This window comes from Pseudopipra pipra, chromosome 5 (genome assembly GCF_036250125.1).
Source record: "Pseudopipra pipra isolate bDixPip1 chromosome 5, bDixPip1.hap1, whole genome shotgun sequence".
NCBI classification, from domain to species: domain Eukaryota; kingdom Metazoa; phylum Chordata; class Aves; order Passeriformes; family Pipridae; genus Pseudopipra; species Pseudopipra pipra.
Window position 1 is genome coordinate 60,857,815 of NC_087553.1, and position 14,684 is coordinate 60,872,498.

The following is a 14,684-nucleotide window of genomic DNA, read 5'->3' on the forward strand; positions in this document are numbered from 1 at the left end:
ACCTCTCCCAAAAGCTTGCTATATAAACACAAGGCAAAAAACCAAATGGATGCTAACAGATGGAGAGAGATGAGATAATGAGGAAGCACCACTAATCCCTGACTTGCGACCATGTCAGTGCACTGACACCATGAACCTCTACCGCTCACGGAGATTCTGCTCTGTGAAGGTTGCCTTTTTTGAAAACTTGTATTGCAAAGAAAAAGGAAATTAAAGGTCAGCAACTTACAGCAGATAACACAGTTGAGATGCCTGGACTTGGGAAATACAAGATTGGTACTGCTGAGAATTTTCCTGAGTGGTCAACTGCACAACTGCACAGTGTATCTACCTGCCAACTCTGCTCTTTAAGGAGAACAAACAAAGTACAAAAAAAAAAAAATCTGTTAAGCTCTTTACACCTAGCCCAGTGGCTACAGAAAGCTGCTCACAGGGACAGATCTAATCGGCAGAGCCCTGTTTGTTGAATAAGCCAAAGCTCAACATAGTGCTCTTAATCAAAACATGCTGGAGCTGCTGAATTCAGAGCACTGAAAGCTTGGATCATCATGGCATCATCGTGTTGGAAAGAAGCAAGCACCACTTCTCAACATCTCACAACAATTTTTATCAGCAATACTTCTGAGAGAAGCCAAAAGAATATGTGCTTTGTCCATGAATGCTGGAGATCTGGGCATTAACTCCTGAAGGTTAAGGCTGACATGCTGCTCTTGCTTTAGACTGTTGCCACCCCCTTACCAGACACAGTAACATTTTCTCCAGACATAAACCTTAAGCCAGTTGCCTTTTCATTCAAGTCCTTATCTCAGGCTGGCACTCAGAAATCTGAGTGACGTAACAGTCTGCATTTGATGGAAATAACTGTTGAGCTGGGAGTTGTCAACATTTATTATAAGCATAAAGAGTGCCTCATAACAGGAGACTAGAGACTATCAGGACTATTTTGAGAAGAAGCAAAAGTGTATGATACAAAGACAGTTTCTGAATAAGGAACACTGATAGAATGTTAGCTTTTGCTAGTCATGCTCTCATATGGGGAGGCATAGAAAACAATCAGAGACAATATATGTGAAAAATACATTGAAAAAATCTTAAAGAATACTGGCAGAGCTGTCTATGTAGGTTGTAAAGTTCAAAAATGTCACAGTATTTAAAATACATTGAATAGTAGTATGCATACAGCAAATAACTGTGCCCTGTAGCATTAGAGTATGCCTCCCTTGATTGTTCTTCACAGATATCTGCAGATATGTCATGGAAGAAAGTTTCCTCAATAGTTGTGTCTCAGGAAAAGCAAATGAATTACTGCATAATTCACAGAAAAATTAGTTTACTTTGTTGGGCAAGTAATAAAGGTTACTCTTATTTGACACAATGCCCTTTCGTGGCTAAAATCAAGCCTTCTTTAACATTACTGGGGAAATCTGCTCCCACAGGTAAGGTGGCATCTCCTGAAGCAACAGTCCTGCTCTCCCAGTCAAGTCAGACTTCAAGCACAGTGGACAGAAAACGGGTTTAGAAGACTGCAGAGTCAAAACCCTTGAACAGCAATGGATAGATACATACTTGCCTTCTCACCACCTGATCACACACTGTCCAACCTTCTCCAAAAGCTAGTAAATCTATGCCCTTCATATCAGTCATCAGTGATCAGTGATCTCTGATTTCTCAATGAAGACCATGCCACACTACCATCAATAGGTTCAATTTGGCTAAGAGATATTGTGGTCACTGAGAGTATTGTTTATTGCATCTAACACGTATTTTGTAAATTTTTATTTGGAAACACTGCAGGCAGTTAAACACACAAAACACCTTTATCAATATCAGTAATATATAAGATACGAATTTTTTACATATTTGTTTCTACCCATATATTTCAGAAATAAAGCAAATCAACATATCCACCCAACTTGGTGTTGAGAACTTACTGAGGGTGCACTCAATCCCTCCATCCACATCAGTTGTTAGATTCATAACACATATAAACAATAGTTACTTACACACACAATATAATTAGGTATTATTATCCTGAGAGGATTGCAAGGCAACTATCTCAGCACCTTCCCTCAAAAACCTGGAAAAACCATACAGGTGCCTAAAGCTTAGGTGGGAAGTCTGTTACAGGGGAAAACCACAGGGTGACAATGAAGCAGCAGCAGATTCAGTGCTATGTGTTGTTCTGCTTTACTGAGGAAAGCAAGTGAATTTTAGCATTATGTTTTGCTCCCATCTTCCCTCCTCTGCTCCTCTCTCCTCATAGTACCTCTAATTTCGCATAGGTAAAGATTCTCCTTACAGAGTTGTTTCTGCCTGGCCTTTGCCTTCTCCAAATACAGGTTTTTCTGGGTTTAGATACCTCTGTTCAGCTCAAGCAATATCAGGCAGCAGTGTACTTCTTCTGACTTTAATGCCAACATGAAAAAGCTGCTTCTTTAAAATATTGCACATAACCAAACACTCATTTAGACACAGAAAACACCCAATACCTCAAATTTTTGAGAAAGCTTACTGACATGACAAAACAGCCAAGCCATGTCATATTGCTGTACTTAACCATTAATTAGCTTAATGAACACTGAAACCCCACCAGATAGAATGAAGTTGTGACTCAGAGCAGCAGATGTGATTCTGGTCTGAAACCTCTGGGGAGTGTCTGTGACAGTGACTGCAGCAGTCAGTCTGAAAAGCAGTACCACAGAGGAAGAAATTTCTGCCATGGAGGAAGAGATTAGTCCTTGAATGGCAGTTAATTCGTTCCAGACAGAGAATTTTGCTGTTAGGAAAGGAAAATGTCTTTTATGAAATCAGAATAAATCCCCAAACAAGTTCTCTATAGAGAGCATCTAGTTTAGAAAGATATTACAAACAATAGTTGCTTATAACCTCTTCATAACTATATTTACAGAGAATAAAAAGTAACAAGCACAGAGCCTAAGACATGATTACAACAATAAAAATGTTAAACTATGTATGGCAAATATACTTCAATGCTTCTGTACATCATAGTTTACTTTGCAGTAAGCATGGAATCACTGCAAGATTATGTTGTCAGAAAAAGCCAAAAGTTGATTCACTGAAAAGATCAGCTTTGATACTGCAAGAGAAGATGAAAGACAGACCTTGGAGCTGCCCAAGCCAATGACAGTCATACAGCTCGAGCCACTCTGCATGACCCTGCACATTCCACTCTGAACACTGAAAGACTCAGGGAGATCAAGAGGTTTACAGGAGCTGAACAATTTTCTTCCAAGCAAATAGCCCAAATGAGTCTCCTGTCTGAGTCAGAGACACTCAAAAGTATGAAATTATATCACTGGGCGAATACTATTGTGATATGCACACTACAAACACATCACAGGAAGCTAAAACATGTCACTTAAGGGCAGTAAATTCCTGCCTAAGTTGGAAAATGTGCTTAAAGTTTCTTGCAAGCATATAGTGCAGTGTCTGAAAGTCCCTGTTAGAAGAACTGGAGGCAAGATAATGTGTTCTTTGCAGGAATCTACTGGTTTCATTTGTCCCTCAGCTGAGTAAGTTTCAGGAATAACCTTCATTCAGAAAAACAAAAAAATATTTTCTTTTTCTACATGGTCAACAGAGCAAGCAGAGCTTTTAGAGCAGCCTGCAAAAGAAATAAATTCATATAAAATCATCTTTTCTTTTACATAACTATTTGCTTCAGCATATCCTAACAAGACACAGCAGAAATGAGTACTCAAGTGTCACAGACAACCAAGGCCTACTTATCCAGTTTTCAAAAGGCAAAAACCTAGACATGGGTCTTAGATTCTGTTGAGAGCAAGGGCAAGCTTCTAACCATGGAATCAATTTCTTTTTCCAACAGTAGTCTTACAGCACATTTTAAAGCACTGTCCATCCAGCTAATGTGATTTTCTTCTCTCTTTCTGTACTTTCTTTTTTTAATTTCCCTCCCCAGCATCATCTAATCCCTCTGCCACATCAGCTGTTTGTAGTAGCATATTACACTATCAAGCGTTGTTTAGTTTCCCCATCCTGATATCCCAGTCCCTCCCCGGACTCTCCTCCTCACTGGCCTTACAGACAGTTCTTTCTCAGCACACTGAGGAATTAAGAGTCTCAACGGTGATTTCTAATTTTCTTTCAATTTGGTGACTGTACTCCATTACCACACCTTCCATATGGCCTATTTTGACAACAGCAATCTCTTTGTTTCGCAAACTGCTCACAACAACAAATTCTGGATTAGCCTTTAGATGCCACCATATTTTATTCACGATCCATTTCTGGACTATTTTCATTTATGGTAAATCTTTGCATTGCATATAACCTTTCAACGTTTTTTTTGTGTGTGTCTCTCTCCACCTCTGTGGCACAAGGCACATTGACTAGCCTGTGGCAGCTTAACTCTTATTGACAGACTCCAAAGAATCCAATTTACAGAACCAGTTCCTATGCCCTTAAAGTAAAGGTGAGTAAACAGATCTAAAGGGCATCATATTTCTTACTCTATGTTTGAATGGGATCAGTAATATATTCCACTGAGGTTGCTCATGTTGCTGTATCAGGCAGCATCTAACCAGGTGACCTTTTACACATTAATTTTGTGTCTTTTCAAGATTGGTTACATTGCAAGCTTTGAATTGTTTCACATTTCTATATTCTTTGTTTTTCATTTAAGAAGAAGACACTTCCTTATTGCTAAGAATATAGTCCAATATTTGAATAATATGTGCCCTCTAGGTTTTCACAAGACAGCAAACCCATTACACAAACAAACCCCTCTCCCCTTACTACTCTCCTGTACCTTACAGAAAAAAAAATTAAACTGGTCATTGATTGGTATCTGATTTCCTGATAGGTCTCAAAATAAATGCTAGAGATAAAAAAAATGTACAGTTAGACAGAATAATGCATATTAAACTTTAACAGTTGCATAAAAAGGGAATTTTTTACAAGATTATTAGAAATGTATAACACAAGAGAAACTGTTGAGACCAAATTGCGATTCAGGAGCTGTCTAGATAAATACTACATTAAAATAAACAAACAAACCCGTATTGCTATTTAGGGAACTTCCTCCAGCAATCATTCAGGAATGATTTACAAACAGCATCACTGCTCTGACTTTGTTCCATTACTTGGCTTTACACACAAACAAACTGAAAGAGATGAATTTAAGTGACCTAACAGCTGCACTCTGCATATACTGGATCTAAGGCAAAGACATTTTCACACAATTCCTCCTGCATGGCCCTGCAGTGAAATTTAACACTAGACTGGTGACCTGAAAGTTATTACCAAGGCAACAGATAGAAATCCAACAGCGTTATGAATTCACTACAGGCAAAAGGCAGAGTAGAAACCAAATGCAGAAAAATTGGGAAAAATTTCTATTAAACATACAAATCCTTCAATAACATCAAAAGAAATGTTAGAAAATACTGGTTCAAATAAATTCCTTCTTTAAATAAATTGGTTTTATGCTATCTCCAAAGTGACAGTCTTTCTTTAAATATGCTTTCACAGCCTGAAGAACTATAGGAACAGATTTTATCACCTACCATTAAGAAAATCACACTAAGGTAAAACAAAAAGTACAATCAGCAGGACTGTTAGTTGTTTTTCAACGTTTTAACACAAGTGTCCAACCTTCTGGCTGGTTTTTCCACTGAAGATTACATTAATTTATATGGAAAACTGGAGGCAAAACTGTGCACTTGTGCACATACTCCCTGCTGATCAGACTTCATTAAAAATAAAATATGTTCCAAATGAGAAGACAGACAGCAGGATTTCTTTTAAAATAACTTGGTATGTTAACTCCTATACAATTCTTTGTGTGTTTTTTTTAAAAGGTTATAAAAACAAACACTAATTTCCAAATGAAGATATTACAAGCATTTGTGTCAGTAACATTCAAGACAAAACTTAAAACGAATTTCCTTCTGTGAAAGCATTACACTGAAAAATGCCAGTTTAATAAAGACATTTGACTTCGGGTTTTGTTGAGGCTTTTAATTTTTTTTTAATTGAAGTGTCAGCTAATACTCAGAAGAATCTTTTTTAATACAGCTGCAACATTTTAAAAATAACTAACCAAACCATCAAGCTGACCTTATAGTAGATGGGTCCAGACTGTGGCAAATCATTGCAGCTGTTACACCATGAGATTTACTTTTACTCATGCTATTCCATTCTTCAGTATATATTTTTTTAGCCAATAAACCAAGATAGAAGTCAAAAAAGGACAGTAGATTAAAAAATAGTTCACATGGTCATTCTTCAACTCATTGAGTTAAGGGTTCAAGTTTTGGAAAAAAAAACCAGCAAAAAACCACAAACAACACAAAACCCCCACAACAAAACATGTGTTCAGCACCAGACAAATAAGGAAAACACTAATATTTAAAGATTTGTGAAATGGAAAAAAAATCTAGTGCTTCAAAACAGAATGAGTGTTAAATGCCCATTACAATACTTCATATCAGCACCCTGAACCTGCCTTCTCTGCACTTTCAGGTTTTTTTGCTCTTTATTTTTACACCTGATGAAAATTACAATGCAAATAAACATCCACTTCAATATCATTTAATGTGTTTGGCAGTCTAGGATTTTTTAAGTCTGCCAATGTTTTAGGTGGGAGCTGTGTTTGGTTTTGTTCTATTTTTTTAACAATAAATGGGTAGATTATGAGAATTATCAGAAGAGACAGGATATAAAACTTTAATTTAAAGGAAATTAGCCTTTATTTTTAAACTTACGTTAATGTTCTATTATATGTCTACTAATTCCATCACAAAAAAACCAACCAAATATGTTCTTTCTAATATTTTCTCTGTTGTAACAGTATGTTACATCTATATTCATTAGAAATCATGAGTGTTTCCTACTTCCCTTGAGACACTCAATCTAATATCTCTAAGCACTAAACTATGTTTTGATAATAATTTTAGATTTTATTCATTTCATCCCATTATATAATATCTTGAACTACTTCCCTGATCTTCGTGATACTCAAGGCTTCCAAACTTTCATATCTGAGTTATCTACCCTTTGATCTCCAATAGTTTGGACAAGGATGTACCTGTAACAGCTATCTTCCAAAAACTCTGGCTAGTTAGACTGACGAAGCAAGCAGCTTAAATAAGATGTACATTTTACAGCTTTGATCCAGTTAACAACTCCATCATGATTCCCTGGTTTGTTTTGTCTGGTTTTTTTCCTCTGGTTTGTTTTGCTGGGTTTTTTTAGTGACCTAAAGCTGTGATTTTTCTTTTCTATTTCAAAAGGAATAAGAACATGAAATGCACACAGAACTTGCATTAGAAGTGAGAAGCTTCAGTCTGAGAGGCAATCCTGAAGATTGATGTATGGCATTGTCCAAATAGCCCAAGCTGCAGCTTTTTGTTTGTTTGTTTTACAGCGAATTACAAATCCATACTTCTAAATTGACTCAGAAAAATTAACTTTTAAACTGGCCATCACACAAGGTCAGCACAGCAGAAGAAGAAAGCTTTTCTTTCTCTTCTCTTTTATTTTATTTTTAAGTAGAACCTTAGCATAGTGTGGGTTTAGTGTCAGCAATGCTGACACATGGGTGACTTGTTTTTAATACAGTCTCTTACTCGTATCCTAAACACCCTCTCACAGTTATTTGAACTGATAAATTACAGCCTTTGGAGCTAAACCATTAATGCTGTTCAGGCTTTTGTAGGCCATCCAAAAAGCACATACAAGAATATTTGTGAAAAACATTTCACTCTTTAAACAAAAGTTCTAAAGCATGGGAGGTATCTAAAACGATACATATCTTTAAAATCATACATAAACTTCAGCAATACTGGAACTGAAAAATGTTCAGGTTTACTGAACTGCCTTCTTGTGCCTCAAGTGTTTGGTTTTACTTAATAGATACAGCTGTTGGCATCCTATCACCAACACATTTATGTTTCAGCCACTTCCTAGCAGATTTACTAAGGCACACTCCTCTTATCAGGTAGTATTGCCCTCTCACATCTGTATTTACCAATAACTGAGAAGAAGAAACAACACCAGAGCAGGGTTTGGAAAACTATGGTCATGTTCCCTGACCTGTACTGAGGGGAGATGAAGGTAAACAAAGAGGGAAAGAATTGACTCTGCTAAAATGGCCATTTCCCAGGTGCTGTAAATACTGCGCATGGATCCTACTGACAGCATTTCAGGAAAGGGAGTTTAGCATTTCTGTTACCTACCCCTCCAGCATCCCAGCTGCTGACATGTGAATTGCTTCTGCCCAGTCTAAGATATTGTACTTCAAGAAACACTGTCACCTCCAAATTGGAGTTTGTTCTTAGCCACAGTTCCAAAGCTACCACTTCTCTCTATAGGCTGCGTGACAATTTTCCAAACTTAAGTGAACAGTTTGAGTTTTGGGTTTTTTAAACACATTTTATTTTCAATGCACTCTTTACAAGAAACAAGCTCAGCTGTGAAAACAGAACACTGAAGTTGTTTACATGATGAGTTTGCACACAGTACTACCTAAAACATCTTGCGATAAAAAGGAAGGATAATATGTTAAAATGAAAGGTCACTTCTCCAAAAGATGTTATTGGAAGGATTTATGAAAACCTATAAAAACCCTAATGGATTATTATCTGAAAAACAAGTGGACATACAACACAGAGTTTATTTTTGTTTTATTAAACATCCCCTACAGCCTAAGGGGAAAATGCATAATTTAAAGGAAATAGATAAATGGGACAGTTTACTCACAAAAAATATTGAAGGATAAAAACCTAATCAGGCAGCAGGCTTAATGTTATGGACTCACCAGAGAAAATGAGACTTGTCAATTACCAAATCTTCTCAATTATCCTGACAACATTACAAAGTTTGTATCTGGAAAAAACATTAATGTAATTGTCCCTCCTTCAGTCAGACTTAAAGCACAGTGGGGTATGAGAGTACTCAAGAACAACTCAGGTGACAAGTTACTGGCCATCCAAAAATATATGCCACATGGCATTCTGTTCTGCCCAATCTGAATTTATGTCTACAATAAAAGATACATTGTTCTTCAGTAACTGCTGTGCAACTTGGATGACATTTTAGCATTGTGTCAGCTTGGGGCTTGCTTTGTTTGTTGGGGGTTTGCTTGTTTGTTTTTTATGCTACTTTCTGGATTTTGTTTTAAAATACAGAGCCAGGGAACACAATAGAAACCTATACAACTTTAAAAATCAATGCTTGGGTACACCCCACAAGAAAAATATGAACCACCACTACTTTTTGCCAGTAGATCTGTTTACAGATCTCAACAACTATTTTCCAATATCCAAATCATCAGCCAATATTCCAGCAAAACCTCATGTCTATGACCAGCTCATTCATTATAAGTCTATCATAACTTGTAAATACATTCAGTCATTAATGATACATGATGCTGAAAGAGTAAACAGACTTGCTACTACTTGTGCTTTAATTCACGAAACAAGGTATTTATCCAATGATCTTCAACAAAAAAATTAATGGTTTATTTGCAGTCACTGTCCAATGTTATCTATTCAGCATTTAATTTTTTTAAAAACTGGAATTTAAAGGCAAGTTTCTCAATCTTGACTTTCACCATCCCTCTGAGGATTCAGTCGCACATCTACGTGGAGCAGAAACCCCAAGCTCTGCTCGGTCCTAAGGCTACAGTGAGGTGCACTCTGCCCTCTGCTCCTCCTGGGTTTCAGCTCTGCAATTGCTGCACAATAGACCTGGCGATTAAACCTGTCAGGAAATGTGCTTTGCTTCCATTAAACTCCTCTCTAGCCTCTATTAAACTCCAAAAGTATTCTGGCTTCTTTCCAGTTCTACTCCTGCTCTCTTTCATTCTCTCAATTTACATTCAGTACGGTATTTGTTCACTTCTCATGTTAATTGTTTTCATATTCTTAACTTATCTTCAAACCTTCAATTTCCACTTGTTACATAACCTCTTCTTGTCCTCTTTTGTATTTTTCTTCTTTTATCCAGCTTTTTTCCTCTCTCATTATTCTAAGCTTTTTTCTTTTCCATATAGTACTTTCTTGCACTCCCTATTTCTTGCCAGCTGAAAAAAGATGTTTCTTTTTATCATCTCTTTTTTTTTTCTCTTTTGTTTGCTTGCACAAATTAAAAAAGCAAGACAGTTAAAACTCAAAAGCATCTGTGGACCAAATCCAAACACCAATACATTTTATATGTGGATTCACTTAACTTTTAGGGGACGCAAGGATATCTTGGAAATAAAAAACCCCTTTCATTAAATAGGAATAACACATCATATACACCAGAGCAAAGAAGGTGTATATGAAATACTGAAGGCCATAAGCTCTCCCTGTTGACACATTATACCACTTTTCTATTGCAGAAAGCTTTTCTGACACAAGGTGAAAAGATAATGGCAAATTACTAAATCAGCATCACATCAAGCCCAGTGTTTCAACTGCAGAACAAAGCATTTTCTTTGGCTTTCATCAAGTCCACTTAAAGTTTTGTGAGAGTAATAATAATCAAGATGATACAGCTGTCCCTTCAATCTTATCTAGATTTATAGTCTTGAGGGCACAAGCAGTCTGTGGGAACAGACAGCAAGCCTCCAAAAGAGCAGCCGAAACTCCAGCAAGGCCACACTACCTATGTACAGTTCTGACACAATACTGAATTCCCTCCAGTTATGGTTATATTACTGACTAGTATTCAAGACAACTTGGGATTTTTTCCAAAAGTTTTCTTCTCCATGTTTGGGGTTTTTTACTGGAATGAGGCTGTGCAGTACCAGAAATGTTTTCAGAAGTCATAGTCCTGCAGGAACATGAGCATACAGATAAAACATGCAGGTACTCTAATGATGGTTTTCACCAAACAATCTGAAATAGTTAAATCCTTCAAACCCCCTCCTCCTCCCACCCCCAAAACCAGAATTACTTCCTTCTTATATTTTTTTTTTCTTAAATAAGAAACTGATGGGAAAAATTAGTTTCAAGTTTTACCTTAAGATGGTCGTCTTCCCCCAAGTTTTGACTATGGGTGACTGTGCACTTGAAAATATCTGAACACCACTGTTCTAACAAAATTCTGGGATATATTACTATTTTGAAGCTAATCTGTAGTAACTGCTCCTCTGGAATATAATCTCCTTCACAGGGCCTTTCCCAGTCTCCTGGCAGCCAGATTTGGGACTCCAAGCTTGAAACTGTGAGCTTCCATTTTCAAGATGAGAAAATACTGGAATGATAAGAAACTTAAAAGTTAAACCATTTCAGACCTGCTCACACCAGCGTGAGAGATGCTTGTCTAAAATTGTGTGACTTTATCTTTTACAGGTCAGTTAAGCTGGCAAGAGCCATAACAAAATCAAAGCATTTTTTCTACATCAGGCACTTTATCAAACAGCAGTGAATCCTTGCTCTTAGGGGGGAAAAAAGGGAATCAAAGCAATAGGTCACTGAGCTTTATTCTTCTACTGACTAAATTTATCATGCTAGAATTTGTTCCTGTGAGAGTCACAATCTCCTTAGCCTATTTTTACATTTTGCTTCTCTTTTAGATCCACCTCCTCAATGCAGAGGTTGTTCCACATACCGTTCTCACCAATTCAGTAACATCCTGTTCGTGATGAGAGTTCCTGGTTCCTCACGGCTGGATGTTATGCACGTACGTGGCTGATTCAAATATGATACGAAACTATTTCTGTGCAAAAACTAGATCAGTTTATTGCACAATGAGAAGGACTGAGCACAGTCCTCAACAATTCTTACAGCAATTCTGGTTTTCCTCTCCCTATCCTCAAAAGAAATCCAACTACACATGGATTTCATCGCTCTCATTGGCTTCACTACTGATATCCAATTTTTAAGCAGAAAATTTATACCAGATTTCTCAACACAACCATGGAAGCTCTAGATTTTTGTTGTTGTCTCCATGTGTTTCTTGTAGATATTTTATTTGCTTTTTAGGATCTCTTCTACTACTGGGCACACTCAGTGACTATTTTTAGACTCCTGCAAAATTCTCTAACACCCATACTTTTTGATTCGAGCTTTTCTTTCCTAAAATTTAAGTTACTCAGTAAAGCATATACAAACTGAGGAAGTATTAAATCATTCTACAATTGTGTTCTTCTTTATATTTTCATTTCTCTTTATGATTTGATTATGGGGGTTTAAATGAGTTTTTCAGACACATATAAACTCACCCCAATGGCCTCACTTTCTTACAGTAAAATACAAGATTTAACAAATTCTTTTATATCAGAAATAGTGAAAAGTCTCAAGCCAGACTATCAGAATAAGTCAGGGCCCATCATGGATGCTGCCACATTAAGTGGTCATGGTATAGCAGAGTGCCATGGAAATACACAAGGAGAAAGGGGGTAACCAGAGGCTGAATTTTCTGCCAGGGAAAGCCAGGCAACAGCAAGTTGGGGTCATCAGCCTACTCTTCTGTGGCCTACAGAAAGGGATACCAGTAAACAAGAATTTATAGCAGCACCAAAGGTACAGTGAACGCCAACCATTAAAACTTTTTCATTACTGTTTTTAGTAAACACGTTTGCAAAACCCCTGAAGGGAAGTCCACACAACCCTAGATCCTCCAACCATAACCAGTGCCAGCTTTCCTGCTGCAAGAGAACAGCAATCCCAGAATGACGTAACTAAACACTATGAAGAAGAAACTAGTGCTTAGAGGTTTAATGCAATCTGAGAGTTCCTTAAGGTACCATTTAATCAGAGCATTAGAAGGCAATCACCAATTTCTATGTAAGTAAACTATCAATAGACAGCTGCTTACTTGTATTTGAAAGATGTGCTTTCATGGGAGAATGTTTTTCTTGCATACCTGATAATGAAAAATTTAGTTAAACTGGATTATTAAAAAACACTGGATATTGCAAGAAGCTTACAATCCAGCCCTTTAACAACAGTGCCTTCATGTGTTTATTATAGGCATTTTATTATTTTAAAGCTAAGGTTCAACTACGTTTTACAGTTGTAATTCTGTCCTCCTACATATCCACAAGCAAATTTGGTCAATTTCAAATTATTTGTAAAGCCTCCTACATAGAAAGGAGTTTGAGATTCTAAAATATACTAAGTTTAAAATAAACAAAGTCAACCTACCAGTGTCATAAACCTTGTGAACTGTCTATTTTTTGTTCTAGCCTAATAAGGCATCCTAGAGTGGCAAGAACCAAATTGTGAGAATGACTGTCCTTGGCCAGAGGTTGTATGCATATCGTATTTCATAACATTTTAATAATGTTTATTATGTAAGTTTCCCTAATTAACTTCTAAACTTACTTCTACATTTGGCATCTGTAACATCCTGTGGCAATGAGTTCCAATATGTAATTATGTGTTCCATGAAAAATCACTTATTTTAAACCTACTGCTGGGTAAGAGCTAGGAGTCATCAAAAACGTGTCACCAGAAATGATGAATAATCATGATCTCCCCATCCTCTCCATAACATTAGCAGCTTTATATACCTCTTCCATTTCTTCTGACCTAATTTCTTTTCAAAGCTGCAGAGTCCTAATCAACCTGTACAGGTATCTCTTTCTCCACACATAACCTGGTTTATCCTTAATAAAAGAAAGGACATCTGCAACTGTTGGTACTATTTCCGATTGGTCATGGATGTCGTCATGATGTTTGTATAGAACGATAATGGAACTTCAAGCCCTCTTTTTTGAATAGTAACAATTTAGACTGCCATGCATGTTAGTTAGCCAGTTCCCTCCTGCAAGCATTATTGTATAATATTGTATAGTTAATGCACTTGCCATTCTTCCCACAACTGTTCACAGATTTGAAGGATCTTAATATCGTGAATGGTGTATGAGTACAAGCTGATATTTTGTTGTTTAGCTCCTTTCACAGACTTATTAAAGCAGCAAAGATCTTCATATAGATCCCTGTAGGAGTCTACTCTTGGCTTGTGATAACTCATCTTCTATTCTCATTCTTTTTTTTCCTATCTTAAATAATTATCAACTAGAGAGGACTTCTCCCCTACTGTTGTGACTATCAGATTTCTTCAAGAAAGAACCTTTGCCAGAATTTGTGATGGACTAGGATGGTTAATTCATATGGGATATACAGTTCTAACATGACCATGAACTCACATCCAACTAAGCTACAATCTGTCTACAACAATCATGTTGGCTCTTTTTTGTTACTTTTTATTCTACGTGTACATGTTCATCTTCATATTTCTAAATGCATATCTTCCCATTTGACTATGAAGTGTTACTTAATTTTGATAAAGACTGAAATAAAACTTTCTAGGCTGTACCTTCATGTAAATTATGCTACATTTCCAAATTCAGTGATTATATATTCAGATTACTCCAGACCTGTTTTTCATTTTAATCAGCTTGATCTCAAAATTCTTCCCCAATACTTGAGTTTGAAACAGACCACCTGAGACATCTTAAGTAACCTCCAGTGAAAAAAGCTCCACATATCCTCTATAATTAACAAAATGCAAAAAGAATCTTTGTGAGATTTGGTGCTAAATATTTATCTTCTGCTAGTGTTCTCACAATATCTTGATTCCTACTGGGCCTGGAGACTACTAGGTCTCTTGTTTGTGATGTGACTGAAAAATTTCTCAAAGTTCTTTCTGTGCCTGTCTTCTGGTTTTCACACATAACTTACCAGTTTCACATTCAAGTGTTTCCT

At 36.7% G+C, this 14,684-nt stretch overlaps 1 protein-coding gene across 1 annotated transcript in view; it reads right to left on the bottom strand.

The window, feature by feature from the left end:
- SLC2A13 (solute carrier family 2 member 13) overlaps positions 1-14,684 on the bottom strand; it is a 150,140-nt gene that overhangs the window by 62,328 nt on the left and 73,128 nt on the right. The gene's annotated exons all lie outside the window — the stretch shown is intronic.